General features: G+C 39.4%; 1 protein-coding gene across 1 annotated transcript in view; it reads right to left on the bottom strand.

Moving 5' to 3' along the window:
* Positions 1 to 16,348, bottom strand: part of KCNB2 (potassium voltage-gated channel subfamily B member 2) — a 394,134-nt gene that overhangs the window by 155,390 nt on the left and 222,396 nt on the right. The window lies entirely within an intron of this gene.

The raw sequence follows: 16,348 nt of genomic DNA, 5'->3' as shown, positions 1-16,348 counted from the left end.
TCAGCTGACTGTCTGATTACATAAAATAATCTGCTCAGTGAATTCAACACAGGAGGTGTGGAGATAGCAACACTTGGTGGTCATTCATAGTCTCAGAGCTGAACCACAGCTGAGTTTATCTAATTGTAGGGCAAGAGGAGATAAGACCCATGAAAAATGCTTCAGTTCCAGAAAAAAAAACATTGCAGCCAGTCTTGCCTTACACAGAAACTTAGGATGGTTGTTTGAACACTCACTACACATCTAGGGAGAATGCAGTATCTTCTCTACATATATAAGGAGTAAGGAGTTGGGTAGATTCTAACACATTGGTACTATTCCCCAGAGTGTCTCAAATTCATTGAGCAACCTTTGATAAACCATATAATATATATTACTATTATAAAATTGTAGCTAATACATTTGTCATAAAACACCTTAAGGACTTATTTCAGGGATTGAGAGGCAAAATGAAGCCTTTTTAAAAACTCTGAATATCTATCTAAATAATTATTAGTAATGGAATGCAAATTTATATATTTTTCATGTATATATATATATATATATATATATATATATATATATATATATATATATATATATATATATATATATATTTACCAAAATACAAAATATAGTGTGTTATACAGGTCATGCTCTGTGTATCATCAGGGACAAATGAATACATTTTAAATAATATGGTTAAGTTAACTTATACTACAATACTATTTTTGTGCTTGTAATTGCTGGCACTAAAATTAAAGATAATTTATGATTTTTTGAACAGATACACAGTGAAAATGTGAATAAAGTCTTTTTTCTTTTTTTGTTTATTTGTTTTCAGGGTTTTTTTAAACTCCCTTTCACATTTAATTATGAACAACTTTATTTTTGCAGAAAATTAGTGACCTTTTTGTGTCTGTAAGTCACATTTCAATATGGAAATACTTATGAATTTAAAAATGAAATTGCCCTTTTCAGTATGCTGGTTATGGGGAAAGGTCTCATTAAATATAAACTCCATGTTGTGTCTCATTTGACACCTAAATCCATGGCTGACACACAGGAGGCATTCAACAGTCATTGACAGAATGTGTCACTTCTTCTACATTAAGTCCCAGAAGCTGTTTAAATCTTTGGCAAAAGGAAATCATTATGGGGAAGGGTTTGTCGAAGTGAAGTCAACTTTGCTCGAGGAGACAATAGACCAGAAATTTTGGAAATACACCAACAAAACAAATGACTTATTATTCATGGCAGGTATCTATGATCACATGAAACAGGAAAAATACCTGATTAAATGGTGCCATCTTTCCTTAGGGCAAAAACATCTTTCAATTAAAGAACAGGGTTAAACTTGAGCCATTATTCTTTCTGGTTTATCTGAATTGTTAACTGGATTAATGTTATTTTCTTCCCTAAGAATAGAGAAAAGGGAGCAAACCTCTTTCTCATATTTCTTCAGTGCCTCCCACCATCCTCCAAGACAAACTTGACAGTCCTTGGAAAATGCAAGAAATGGCTAACACAAATTTAGGTCTCAATTATTCAGAGCTCATTATCCAACATGTGGGCTGTTTATAATTCCTTTTATTCCTACATTTCTCCCACATGTTTTTCTTAGGAAGAGAAATTCAAGGAAGTTAAACTCCTATCAATAGAGTTCCTTATAGTTAGCAGCTTTGATCAAATGTTTGATGTAATTAATTTCTACAGTGAGTTTGGGGATTTTCTGTAAATTTAAGTAATTCTTAGCAACCACTCATATAGTTTTTAAAAGTATAGCAGCAAACCACAATCCCCTCATGTTGAAAGTGGTTTAAATTGAGTGACATTGGATTATGATGGTGTCTTTTTTAATACTCTGAAGCTCTAAGTAGTTATAGGTAATGAAATGTAGGCTAACATATTGATGGTTTCCATCTGTACAGCACACAGTGTATTTTGGCAATATAGTTCAACACAGTCAGAAGTTTAAGGTTCTGGTCCCCTTAATCAAACTTGAATTCTGCATCTACTTAGTGGCATGCTCAGGACAAGAAATATTAGGATGAGTTAAATTGTCTTTCCTTGCAGTAGATCCTGGTTTCCTGGAAAAGCCAGCAACCAAACCAATACTTATAAAACAATGTGGTAAGTCCACTGGAGGAGACTACAGGAAGCATTATAATATTACAGTACTTAGAACTGATTACCTAACCTGGTTTGGGAAGGTGAGGGAAGGTTTCCTAAATGGCAAGTGGCTGGACTTTTAAAGGATGCTATAGCTTTTCTGGAAGACAGACAATTTTCTGGGTAAATGATAGCATATGAACAAGGTCAAGGAACCAGAAATACTATGATATATTCATAGAAACAGGAGTTTGTTCCTACTCAGAGTGAAACTACAAGCAAGTTTTTAAAAAACTTTGGACCATTGTTTCTCATTTGGCCACACTACTATGTGCATGGCTTACAGCAGTGAACAAGAAGCAGGTTCCTGCTCTTAGGGGCAAGTGGAAGCAAAAGAGTAACTTCAAATAGTGATAGAGTCTGTGAAGAGAACAAAAAACAGTTAATGGGATAAAGAGTCAGGGGATGTGAGAAGAGTGGACTTTTAGAGAGTGGGTGAGCAAGAGCCTCTTTGAGGAGGAGACATTGAATCATGAAGACCCAGGGATTTCCCTGGATTACTGGAAGTGAAGGGATCAGCAATTGTAAAGCCCTTGATGTAGAAATGATCCTGGACATTCAAGTACCTGAGAGATAAATGGTTTATCTGAAAAACAGTGAGAAGAGGTAAGAAGGGACAAGGATGGTAAGATAGGAGACTTTCAGGACCTTATAGCCCAGGATAAGGGGTTGGATTTCATAGGAAGTCACTTAAGAAGGGGAGTGATGTGATCTAATTTACGCTTTAAGAAAGGTTACAATGGCTGTTGTGTGGGGAATAAATTATGGGGGAGGGTTGGAAAGTAGAAGGTGAGATCCCTTGTCAGAGGTTACAAATGATGGTGGCTCGACTCTTTTGTGAAGTGGGGACAATGGATCTCCACAAGATGTTTGTAAAATTCTTAGAGCTAGTGCAGGAAATAGTTCTGTAAGACACAATGTCAGATGTATCTATATTACGGAGTAGATTTAAGCATCAGATGGTATTGCGGAATGTAAACTTTAAATTTTCTTAGAAGTTCATTAGCTCTGAATCCACACCCATTCTTATGCATAGTTGAAGCATTATGTCTCTTATTTTACAATGATAACAATTGCTTGAAGGATTCTTAAACTAAAACTTGTAGTAAACTCAAATGTACAGCAGAAAAATAAGTCCTAGAGGGAGAAAAACAAATTTATAACTAAACATTCTCCTCAAACACTCTGTTAAGGTCAACAGAAATTTTTCAATATGAAATTGAACTTCAACTTGAACATCACTCCTAACCAGTAAGACAAATATTGAGGAAATTACTTAAGTGAAATGGGTCTTAACCATAAATTATACAGAAAAATGTGGATGAGAAAAGCCAGTTAGGCTCTTGGAAGGAGGCCATCTCATAAAAGCAATGGGTCATAACAAAGTATTCCAGGCTTGGGGTCTTCTCAGAGGGTTAGAGAGACAAAATGAAAATAAAGCATTCCTCAACACACAGTCCCAATCCCTTTAATCAGATCTAAATAATTAACTGGACTGCCCTGGAAATCTCAGTAAACATTAGCAGTAGACACAAGGGGGCTAAGTACATTAAAATTTTTCTTGACATCTTATACTAACATGTTGTGATTTAAACACAATGGTAATCACTAAGAAACTTAAGTCTGAAGGGGAAAAAAGAACTTCTTAATTATTTGAGACATATATAATTAATTCAAACACTAATGCAAACAGGTTTAAAACCTAGTCCCGAGTTTGGGAAGCTCTTTTGTCTTGAGTGCTTTAAATTTACAGATGGCTTTCTACTTGAGAATATTTAAATTTTTTCCAGGAGCTAAGTGATATTTCCAGTCATTTTACAGAAGAAATAGAAGAGAAGAAATGAAAATTGAAGTGAGAATGATACATTAACTGTGTAATTTAAAATAAAATGATTTGAACATAAGGAACTTGCAGATATTTTAGTCTTTATTAGTCAAACTGGCTTTACATTTTCAATTCCTTCTGAATGTACAGGCAGTCAGAAGTCATACAATAAAGTAAGAATGTTTGGCTTGGGTGGGGAATAAAAAGTATTTGGCTCCGGCTCTGACTTTAAAGACTGGACTCCACTTACAGCTTTGGACATGATAACGTAACATTTCACACACAAAGGCTTTGATTTAGAGTGAAATGGCAGCTTTATCCATAGTAACTGCTCAGAAGAAATGTAGGTCCATCCTCTCACCCACAGTAATTGGAAGACGGTGCTACACAAATCTCAATAACATTCACAAACTAAACATATAACCCTGAAAAGTAGTGGAGGACACTGAAATACTGGGTCACTAGGAAGCAGTAGTCCATTTTCATATAGTTCTCATATGTTTAATTTTGTGCTGAGCCAAGGAGAATATTCAGCTTGACTTATCCTCTAGATCATTCCATTACTGCAGTTTCCTGTGTCCTGCTCTGGCAATTTTTCCTCATTTATCTGTAATTTGATATTCCAAAATTGTCAAATCACTTTAAAAAAGAAGACCCGTACCAATAGTTAAGATTTTCTAAGAGCCATAAAAGTCACCAACTCAGAGCTTTCACATCCAATCTATGGACAGAATTCTGGAAAAGGATAAATGAAAATGAGTAGGATCAGAATTGGAGCACCATGTCTAATGTATTTGGAAACTTTCCTTTTCATGTCCTGCTCAAGGAGCCCAGGCAACTGGCTTTAATTCAGCCTGAAGACAGGGTGCCAGCCTGCCTGGCCTGGCGGCCTGGGAAACAGGAATGTTCTGTGTTGAAGGTGCCCTCTGTGCAAATCTCTGTGTGGCTGGAATTTTATCCTTTCTTCCTATGGTCACCACTGTGGGTACAGACAAGGGTCTTTCTCACATAGAGACCATTGCCTTTAATTAATAGAAGCAAAATTTATTTTCATCACTTCTCCACAGAATAGACAAGAATTGAAAATGCTGTGTTGTCCTTTGTTTTGCATACTGAGGGTGAAGCCCACTGTTCTCTTCCTGAGTTTCCTATACCAAAGTCTTTTTTTTAATTAAATCATTTTTTAAAAATTGTTATTGCATCTACTCAGGAAGCAACAAGCCAAGTTGTGACTGAGCCACCAGCCAGGTAGGTGTTGGAAGCTTTCCAGCAGTGTGTGTCCTTGCTGCCTGGGGCACAGGGAATCACCACAGAGCTCTGCAACCCAGCTACTTACAATGGGCTGCCCAAGTAGGACAAGGCTGCTTAGCATCACCTGCTCTGCAGGTAGTCTTGGCATCTATGTTTAAAAGGGAAGGTGTCAGCTGAACTCTACACTTGGCTTCTCAAGTGACTCAGTGGGAAATTAGGCTACAAAGTTGGGTCAACATTAGAATATATTGTTTTGTTATTGTGAACCTGACTGAATCTGAATTATTTCTAGAGAAAGGAGATGCTGAACTAGTCAACATTTAATATCCCTTAAATAAAGAGATGTGTATTTCACCCTCCTTCAAGGGAGGTGAGATAACACAGCTGAACCCAACCAAAGCTTTGGCAGGAAACCAATGGAAATTAGTTTCTCTTCATTAATCTTCATTTTCCAGGGCAGCAAAAACAATACTACCTCTGGGTGAAAATTCATTCTTTGTTTCCATAATTAGAAAACTAAGCTGTTTAACTGTTGGCTGGAAAGGAGAGAGTATTAATTATAAATATTTAACAGCAAGTGATGTTGGAGTTATCATATGGCCCACCCTTGAGAGCTAGTAACTCTCACAGATACTATTTTAGACAATTCATTTTTAGTCTAACATTAGTTTATAAGTACAAAGCATGAGAACACCAGCTGATGATAGTCTGTGTTGAGGGTGAGAGAGAAAGAGGGAATCAGGAAAAAAGGCCAAGTTTATTTCAGATGTTTGAAATATGATTTTTAGTATAGGAGACGAATTCAGATGAAAGTGCAGTATTGGAGTTTCCTTCAGAAGGAATAACAAAGGACATGCCCAATCACTAATCAATGGCTATAGAGATTTCCAAAAGCCTATACCAGTCAGCTATTTTGAAGAGTTGTAAGTGTAATTGTTTTTTGTCTTAAAATTAGGCAGAACACCATGTATTACTACCTTGTCATTTGTACTCTGACCACTGAACCTGGGTCTAAGAAGTGAATCAGATATTTTAAGTGCAATGTGCATGTGCGCACACACACACACACACACACACACACACACACTATTGTTAACAGTATTTCTAATAATATGATCATATTGTATACTCACTGATCACTTTTTAAAAATCTGGGCTTCTAGAAATTCTTGGAAAAAAACATGGTGGCTACAATGAACTGGGTCAATACTTTTTATAACACCAATTTTATAAACTGAGAACCAGAGACACTCAATGTAGGTGACTTATAAGAAGATAACAGTGAATGCATGGGCCCCTGACTTCCAGCCCCTGGGGGCTGCCTGGAATGACTCAGCCTGTGAGTCCAGACATCTCAGTCCTCTCATAATCAATCTCCCTCATTTCCAGTTCCCAAGAGGGTCAAGAACTTTCATCCCCCCTCCTGCATATGCCCCAAATCTGAGAGTCTCACTCTCTAGTTTGCCCAGTGCCAAATTAAACTGGTTTACACAAGGCCTTAGTAGTACTTTGCAAATATACAAGGCTAAAATGATAACAAACACAACATTCTTTAGCAGTCTGTTGAGCTTTGTGTTTATGTAGCACTATGTCACCTCTAGGACCTTGCCTCATTGGCATAACAATGCACTAGAAAAAGAGGAAGAGAGAAGATGCTACTTCAATGACTAGTACAGGAATTCTTTAGTGTCCCAGTGCAATGCAGATTTAATGTATTAAATAAGTTCACCTTCTTTGCTTTAAGATGATTTCCACATTTCCAGTGAATCATCTGAGATCTATTCCATTTAAATCACATACATCAGCGATTTTTTTAAATCCTTACCCAAGAACATGTTTATTGATTTTGGAGAGAGGGGAAGACAGAAAGAGAAGGAGGAGAAATATCAATGCAAGAGAGAAGTACCAACTAGTTGTGTCTCATACTTATCCTGACCAGGAACTGAATCCCTGACTTTCTAGTTTATGGGAAGATGCTCCAACCAACTGAGCCACACTAGCCAGGGCCATCAGTAATTTTCAACCAATCTGCTGCAAGAATTTTTAAAACATGTAATATCTGATTATTCAGTCAGGGGCACTGACCTTTTTTCCCTTAGATTGTCAAATAAAAAAATGACAATAGCCAACACAACAATAGCTGTCCAGTGTGAATGAATCAAAATTATACCATTTTTTCATCAGATTGGCAAAAAATATATTCCTTGATGTCCCACAGAATTTTAATAGTTAGTGCCATGCGTGCCATGGGATGAAAGAGGTTGAAAATCACACACACACACGTCTGTGTGTGTGTGTGTGTGTGTGTGTGTGTGTGTGGATTTGACTCCCTGTCATTTCAAGGTCGCTCAGTTGGCTTGGTAGGTGGCAGGTGGGTGGGGGGGTCTCTCCTTAACCATAGGTCTTTGACCCAAGGCCATGACCTAGAACTGATTTCTAAAACCTGGATGAACACACACTGATCTCTGAACAGTATGTCACACCTATTCCCCCAGGGCTCTTTTCTTAGACATGTTACATTTATCTCCCTCAGGCCTAGCCCCCAAATCCCCACCCCACAGAGGTTTGTAAAGGATACTGGTTAGCAGCAATCCTAGAAGCAGAATAAGATGCGGTGAATGAGCCGTCCTACATTGAAAAGTCAAAAATATTCACTAGTAGAGTTGGTAATATCCTCCTGAGATCCCAGTGCCCACATAAACCAAATACATGTAAATAAGAATGAGGATGAATAAAGAGCAGTATGTTTTCCAAAACAAAGGAACTAATTAAATGGTGTTTAAAGAAGGGCACAGACTGGTCTGTAGTCTAAGCTGTGGCCTTACCTGGCTATTCACACCTGTATGGCATTTTTAAAAAGGCCCATTTGAACAGATACAACTTTCATTGCTCTTTTTATTAATAAAAGGCTGGGGGGCAGGAGGAAGGCTCGGAGGTTTTGTGCTTTTGCTCCAAGGCTGAGGGACATTGCCACTGGGTTGTTTACTGAGTCACAAAGTTGAGTCACAAGCCCAAGTCACACATCTGTGTTTTTTAAATATCTATTTACTTAAAGGGAGAATAAAAAACATGTTTTTTAAAATACATGCACACAGCTTGTGACTGAAGGGAGAGCCACAGTTCTTCTTAGGTCATACCATTCCTACTCTGAAGGCATGTCTTGACCCTTGTCATAAGGGAGGCTATGACAGGGCTCAAAAGTTGGCAGCCTTGGGCCACAGTCTGGCAGCAGGTGGCTTTGCTCCATTAGCACAGTATTTTTAAAAATTGGAATTTGACTGATTTTGGCATTGCATACGTTCCCTCCCTTTCTTTGGGGTCCACCCCCACCTCCAGGTGTCAGCTGGGCCAGCCCCTACAGGACTGTTTCAGACCCTGTTCCTGGAAGGGAGGGGGAGGTTGAGAAGTACCTGGGCCCTAGCAGGGGAGGGCAGACCTTCCCCATCCCTTCTCTGCCAGGTGAGATGTTCCTCCCTGCTCTCCTCTGTGTGAGGGAACTTCTGTGAGGGTAGGAAGGAAGGTGAGATCTGTTGGACAACACCCTACTTGGTGTCAGGATTAGAGATGAGGGACTTCACATATCCCTAGACACCTCTCCCTGAGTTGGCCTCAGGTGCTTAAATGCTCAGCAGTTGTTAATGGGCTACTACTTCCTTTTCTCTTTCTTTCTTTCTTTTTTTTTAATTACTTTTTTGTTGTTCAATTACAGTTTTCTGCATTTTCCCCCCATCACTCCCTCCCACCCCAACCAAACCCACTTCCCTCCCTAGCTTCCACCCTCCCCCTAGGTTTTGTCCATGTGTCCTTTATAGTAGTTCCTGAAAACCCTCCCCCCACAGTCCCCTCCCCCCTCCCCTCTGGCTATTGTTAGATTGTTCTTAATTTCAATGTCTCTGGTTATATTTTGTTTGCTTTTTGTTGTTGCTGATTATGTTCCAGTTAAAGGTGAGATCATATGGTATTTATCCCTCACTGCATGGCTTATATCACTTAGCATAATGCTCTCCAGTTCCATCCATGCTATTGCAAAGGGTAGGAGCTCCTTCTTTCTCTTTTATCTTTTGAATGAAAACTGGTCTGGGTTGTTTTTTGCCTCTAAAGCCCAGTACAGTGGATTCCCTGAGCCACAATGATGAAGAATTTCAACAGGTCTCCACAGAGTAGGCCCTAAAGTGAATTAACACTGCACATTAGTAATATCTCACAATGTCATATATTTGTAGTTTGGTGTTCTCCTGAACACACTGTCAAGTATAACTCAGGGAAATAAAAATGTATACTAGAGCATGAAAATTCTCTCATTTATATGTTAATATGAATTTAAAAATTGAGATGTAATTGATGTACAATATATTGTTTTCAAGTGCACAATGTAATGATTCAATATTTGTATATACTGCAAAATGATCACAGTAAGTCTATGTAACATCTGTCACCATACATAATTACAGAATATTTTTGTGATGAGAAGTTTTCAGATTTAGTCTCTTAGCAACTTTCAAATATGTAGTACAGTATTATTAACTACAGTCACCATGCTGCACATTAATGAATTTTTTATACATAATTATAATGACAGAAGGTGAGATGAATATGAAAAAGAAATGGTAAGTAAAACAGCAGAAATAGTCTCCTTTGGATCACATACAAGAAAAGCAGAGAGAACAGTGTCATCATAAGTGCAGACTCTGTAATCAGACCTGGTGAAAATTCTGGCTTAAAGACCCATTAAACCTCTGCCTGACGTTAGGCGAGTTACTCCTGATGCCCCAGTTTCCATATCTATAAGGCAGAAATAATGACAGTAACAATTCATAGGGTTATAAAGGACTTAATTAAAAATCCATGTAAAAACCCTTGGCATAGTAGTAATAATAAGCATTTGGTGATTTTTTATTATTGTGATTATTGCTAATATTTAGTATAACTCACAAGTTTACTTGCATGATATGACTTTTGAGAATTTCAGAAGCTTTACAAAATTACCACTCTGAATTCTTCAATTTCTCACTAATTCTCTTGTCTCATACCAATAGTAGCTCAGACCTTGGAAGGAATGAATGATTTGGTTTATACTTTAAATAATTACTTTAGCATAAAAATGTACCTTAGCATATTGCTCTATAGTTTAGGTCTTAAAATTATTAGACACAAAATTAATTGTAAAGATGAATAACCCTTGGAAAAATAAAATGAAACTGACCAGCTCAAAAATATTTGCTGTGAGGAAAGGTTTTTACCAAACATCCCAGATATTACCCAAATAGTAAGATTACACTGCCAAGAATGGTTTGGGCAGGCTTTAGTTCCTTCTTCCCAATTTCCATCAGCACTCTGAAAGCCATGTCACATAAAAAATAATCAATTAAAGTAAAATCTTTATATACTTTCTCTATGGAGGAATTCTCGAGCCACTCTCATGTAATATGTGCTAATAAGAAAATGAATGAGTAATTAAATAGTAAAATTTGGATCAAGTTCTCCTCAGGAGGCCCAAATCTGAAGATCTTTCCTATGAAATTCCCTTTCTCTGGGAATTCATGAAGATCTTTGACAACCTATTAATTATAGTTGGCAAGACTGGGTTAGATTATACTTTTTTCCACTCTAATAAAGACAGCCATTTTCACCACACAGGTAAAGATAGAGAGAGGCATAGTTGGCAGGCCAGACAGTATCACACAGGCTGGGGAATTTTTATGATGCTCAGCTCAACAGGGCAGCCACTGAGCTGCTGGCTCTAACTATCAAAGAGTTCATTTAGCTTGTTCAGTAGTGAACATACTTGGGCCAGGAAAGATGCTAAAACTTTGTATCTCCTGTGTTCCCCTTCCAGATCAAAACATAGCATGGTCCCCCTTCCATTCATTAATTATGGCTGATTGTGAGAACTCACTGAAGAGGAAGGTAATGTGAACTTCCCTTAAAGTGCAGCATGAGCTAGTGTTACAGAACACACAGGGCCAAGGTGCGGGGGGAGGGCATGCCGATATACTATTACCAAAAGGAACCCCCCAGGTTCTTTACGTCTGCCACCTTATAGGAAATACATCTCTCAATGCCAGAGATTTGTGAAAAGGAAAGGAAACATTTATTTAATGCTATACAGACTTAAAGTAGTGACCTAATGTCTTCATTAAGATATCAAAGTCCTTTAGAATACCCATAGACACCCACAGTGCTTCCTTCTCCCCCTGCCCTAATACTCAGGAAAAGAAGCAGATGTCTGGGATCCAGGCTCCTGACACCATCAGCTGTGTCACCGTCCAGGCAGGATCTCTAATTAATCCAAAGCCATGCGGCACCTTTTCATGGCCTACTGGCAGCAGTTCTTTCACCCTTCTTCCAGGCAAAGTCTCTCCTGCTTCCCAGGCCACTTGGCCAAAGGGAGGACCCCAAAGCTGCGTGGTACTCTTTTACCAGAGCTGCGGGGGTTTTCATTCTGGCCAAAACGGCATAGTTTTTCTCTCCACTAAAGCTGCAGGGGTCCCCACTCTGGCAAAACTTCATGGCTCTCTTCTCACATGGCTGCAGGGGTTCCCACTCTCCCAGAAGTGCATGGCTCTCCCCCACAAAGCTGCGGGGAGTGGGCGGCGGGGGGACAGAGGGGTAGAGGAAGGGGCAGGGGGTCACCACTCTGCCAAAGCCAAGTGGTGATTCCCTGCTAAAGCCGCATGGTTCTTCTCTCCACCAAAGCTGCAGGGGTCTGGACTCTGGCAAATCCACGTGGATCTCCCTTTAATGGCTGCCGTGTCTGGGTTTAAATCCCTGTGCCAATCTTACTCTGTACCCCCATTTCTGACTCCTCCTACAATCATTTACACCTGCCAGCATTCCTGCATTATTCTCAGTACACTGGGTTGCCATCGTGAGTCTGGGCAGGTATGGCCCCATGTCATGGAGCCAATCTTCTCCAAGCTCCCACACAGGCGCTGTAACTCAGGGGACCTGCCCCCCCCCCCCCCCGTTACATCTTGCGGGGAGTCCCTTTCCACGCACCCCCCTCAGAGCACGGCCACAGCTATTTAACATATCTAAGTGACCAGCCAAAGGCTATAGATATGTTAAATGACCATGCCTGGATTAGCTGCAAAGCTGTTGCTATGCAAAACAGCCTTGCATGTTCCTGCTCCATGTGTCCCTTTCCCCAACTCACACCTGAGGAGGAAGGGGTGAAGACATCTTATATGTCTTTCTAATATTTCCTAGACACCTTGAGTTCTGGACCCCATTGCAAATCCCTATTTGTGGCCCCCCTTTTGGCTGCACACTGTAACACTAGATTTACCACCATTGACACCTGACCTGTGGCCATTTCAAGCACTCATTTTAAGCTAATGAGAGGGATATTCTTGAAATGTGAGTTTTCAGAACACCTTAGCTGACTGACCTCTTAGAGATAGGCACTGACTGGCAGTCATTGTCACAGATCCAGCTAAGCAGGGGTGGAGCTTCATCAAACAGATGTGTGTGAACAGAATATCACTCACCCTAGCATTTATGTTAAATGGACAGACAAATGTATCTCTACTACAACCTCCTAAATTATGCAAGTATGAAATATGAGGTCTGCCCAGGAGGTATCCAGCTATGTAATATGAAAAATAGAGATATTTATTGAACATACAAGAAACATTGTACATAAGACAGTAACGCCTCAGAACCCTTCAAGGTAGGCACGTTGGGACCTCACACAGTTCCCCCAGTCGCCATCAGCTCTGCCCTGTTATATTTTCCTGATTCTCATTGACAGTCTGAAATTTCTTCCCTTTTGAAGGTGATTTTAGTTTTGGGAAAGGCCAGAAGTTGCAGGGGACCAAATCTGGGCTGTAGAGGAGCTGAGTCACCTGTGTGATTTGATGTTTTGCCAAAAACTCTTCAGGCAATATGATGTGCAGGTTTGTTGTTGTGATGAAGCTGTCAATCACCAGTTGTCCATAGCTGTGGCCTTCTGAATCATCTGAATAGTTTCCGTGGAAGAGTGTTCAAACTTAATGCAAAATTTTATGCAAATCTTTGGCTCTACTCTCTCAGTCACTTTGAATGTGATGACCACACAGTACACATGCTCACTCAATGTTATCTACCACCCCCACTGACTAGTACAATGAAGTCATCATTGTTCATGCATGTGCATTCCAGTCCACTCTTATTGGCTGCCAGGTTACACTGATGTTGCGAAAATCGTTCTCCTTATATTAACAATTGCTAGGCTTTTTTTGGACAGACATTGTATGTTTAGGGCAAAAAGTGAATCCTGTATTTATGTCCCACTAGCACACTACTGAAGAGTCCAGAACAGTGACAAATATGAGAGAAAACAATCTGGGCTTAAGAACAAAAAGGAATTTCTAGGAAGTCTAGAGAGGGAGAATAAAAATAAGACAAACTTAATAAACAATAACAACAGTAAAACTGAAGCACTGAATAGCTAATCATCTACTTCTCATCTTAGCATTCCTCAAGCTTTGGGAGCCTTGCCCACTTAACCCAGTGGTTCTGGACCAGGGAAAATTTTGCCTCCCAGGGGACACTTAGTAATGGCTGAAGACATTTTTTATTGTGATTGTACGCTAATTGCTGGATGCCAGGGATGCTGCTTAATATCCTACAATGCATAGGACAGTCCCTATGACAAAGAATTACCTTGTCAAAAATGTCAGTAATAATACTGAGGCTGAGAAACCCTGCCTTAACTCCTACCCATGGGTATGACCTGTCCTAGATTTGGGCTAATGCTGGTCCTGATCAGGGTCCTCTAGCCAGTACCTTAGTGGCTCAAGAGCATCTGCCTTGCAACTTCATCTGCTCTGCCCTTGAACCCCAGTGCTTGGCTCTTGACCTCTGTCTCTATCCCATGTCCTTGAGTTCCTTCTCTGATTTCCTGTCTGATGTTCTACCTGAACATCAGAAAATGTGGTTTATCAGAAAATGTGGTTTTAACTTCTCTCTGAGACCTTCAGGGACGGAAGTCAGATCCTGCTCTCTAGTCATCTGGTCTGGGACCTGGGGACTGCTGTGAGATCTTCCTGGTGCCACCTACTTACCTGATTCATTTTCTGCTCCTGGACCTTCCTGAAGTTTGCGATGATTGAACAAACAGGCTTATCTCTTAGATGTCAGGGCCTGAGCTTTCTCTTTATAATATTATGTCAAATGGTCTGCTCCTGCTGGCTCTCAGAATGCCTGGCTTTTGACCATGCCTAGACTTCCTTCAACCCAAATCCACCAACATCTTTATGCTTATACTTGCCTATGCCTACGGTCTCCATGGTCTCTGTCCGGCTCTGTCCCTGCCTGGCCTGCCCTATCACCCACTCACTGAAACCTGCTATTGAAGATGCTAAAATCCGCATCTCAAGTTCATCCTCCAATTATACAGCAACTTATGCTGACCTCCCCATAATTAATATATATCAGATACTAGTTTCTATTTAGAGAAACCAGAGAAAAATAAGCTTCCTTAAAAATCAATTCATTTAATAAAATACAATTTTGAATGTTGATATGGTAAAAGTAGGAATCTACAGTACCAAAAAAAATAGAGGAAATCACTTTATCTTCACGCAAGCAAATTAAATATTTAAGTACATGCTATAAAAAAAACCCAACTAGATGATTTTTAAATGAGTAGTTCCGTGAAAAGAGGCTTAGGTAACTACTGATGTTAACTGTTGGAAAGGTTAATTATATATCATTTCCCCCCTTTTTATCATCATAACTTTGGGTAATGTATCCTTTCCTTAATTATACACCTTATGTCCATCTCCTGTGTAGTAATTGCCACCAGAGATGACATTTCTGGAGAAACCACAGACTAGCTAAAGTTAGTTCTGCTCTTGTCTCTCAGTCTAGGAGCTTTTTTCTTTAAGACACAAATGCAGCTGAGTTCCTATCACAATGAAATGTTTTTAAAATATCATTTGGACAGACATAAGAACATGCAATTTCCTCAGAAGGTAACACATGCTGCTGAAAGTGAAAGTCATAGTTGTGTGATTTAGCCAAGGACCCAGTTCAGAAGCTTTTACACACAATGAATAGACATGATTATTTTCAGTGTACTGCATCTATATCGATTTCTTAAGTGAATCAAGCAATCTCTCTGGCCCTAGTAATCTGGCCCAAATAATCAACAGAGATCATTTATTGAGCACTGAATTGGTGCAGACTAGTAAAGCCTTTTAAACAGATTATCTCATTTAATTTCCATCATGACTTCATGAGGTAGGTGTTATTATTATCTTAACTTTACAGATCATTGAGTAAAGCTTCAAGGAGTAACTTGTCTAAGATCACATAGCTGCTGAGTAACAGACACTGACAGGTTTAAATTCAGTTCTATGACTCAGCTCCAATACTCAACTGCTATGCTACCTCCCTTGCCATTAACATTGAAGATTTCATTTATATCTCATGGTGTTTGGGAACACTTTCTTGCTCTGTTTAACAAATAACAGTGCTCAAACTTTCCTTCTTGGAGCTTAGATCAGGCATTACAGATTATTCTCTTAAGAGATCTTTTTAGTTAGAACACACACACACACCCCTATGTCTTAATACTAGAAATGATTAACTATCATTAAGGTGTTTGGACACATAGATGGTATATGGGGTATGCATTTATAGGTAGGTATCTGTGTCCTGACTCCATTACCATGAGAAGAATGCTTATTACTATTTTCTTGGCTATCCCAGGACTGCCAATGAAGGGACATCTTTGAGTTGTAACCATGAGAGTAAGCTGTGGGGTTTTTGTAGCTACAGTGCTCCTAGAGCTTAAAGGGCTACCTCCTTTCACCTAAGGGTAACTAATAAGGTAACTGACCCCCAAGTGATAAGAGTGGGTTGGCCTCTGATGAGGTACTGGTAATGTCTGGAGAAGTTATTTTATATTACATAATTTTCCATTTTTATTAGGGCAAGTACTCTAGTATAAAGAAGGAAGGATGTGCTGTGACTAGGTCCCTTAAAGTGGAAAATTTCCTATTTAAGGAGAAATGTAAGCACCTGAGGCATGGAGAAAATAAAAGGTCTATAATTCTAGCGAATGACACCAGACCTAGGACCACCTCTTGCCAAAGCAGATTCCCAAAGAGGACTTGAAACCTCTCGGGAATT

The sequence above is a fragment of the Phyllostomus hastatus genome, unplaced genomic scaffold, assembly GCF_019186645.2.
Source record: "Phyllostomus hastatus isolate PE091 unplaced genomic scaffold, TTU_PhHast_1.1 phas_contig_65, whole genome shotgun sequence".
Classification (NCBI taxonomy): domain Eukaryota; kingdom Metazoa; phylum Chordata; class Mammalia; order Chiroptera; family Phyllostomidae; genus Phyllostomus; species Phyllostomus hastatus.
The sequence above is the reverse complement of the archived record's forward strand: the minus strand, read 5'-3'. Positions and strand labels throughout refer to the sequence as shown.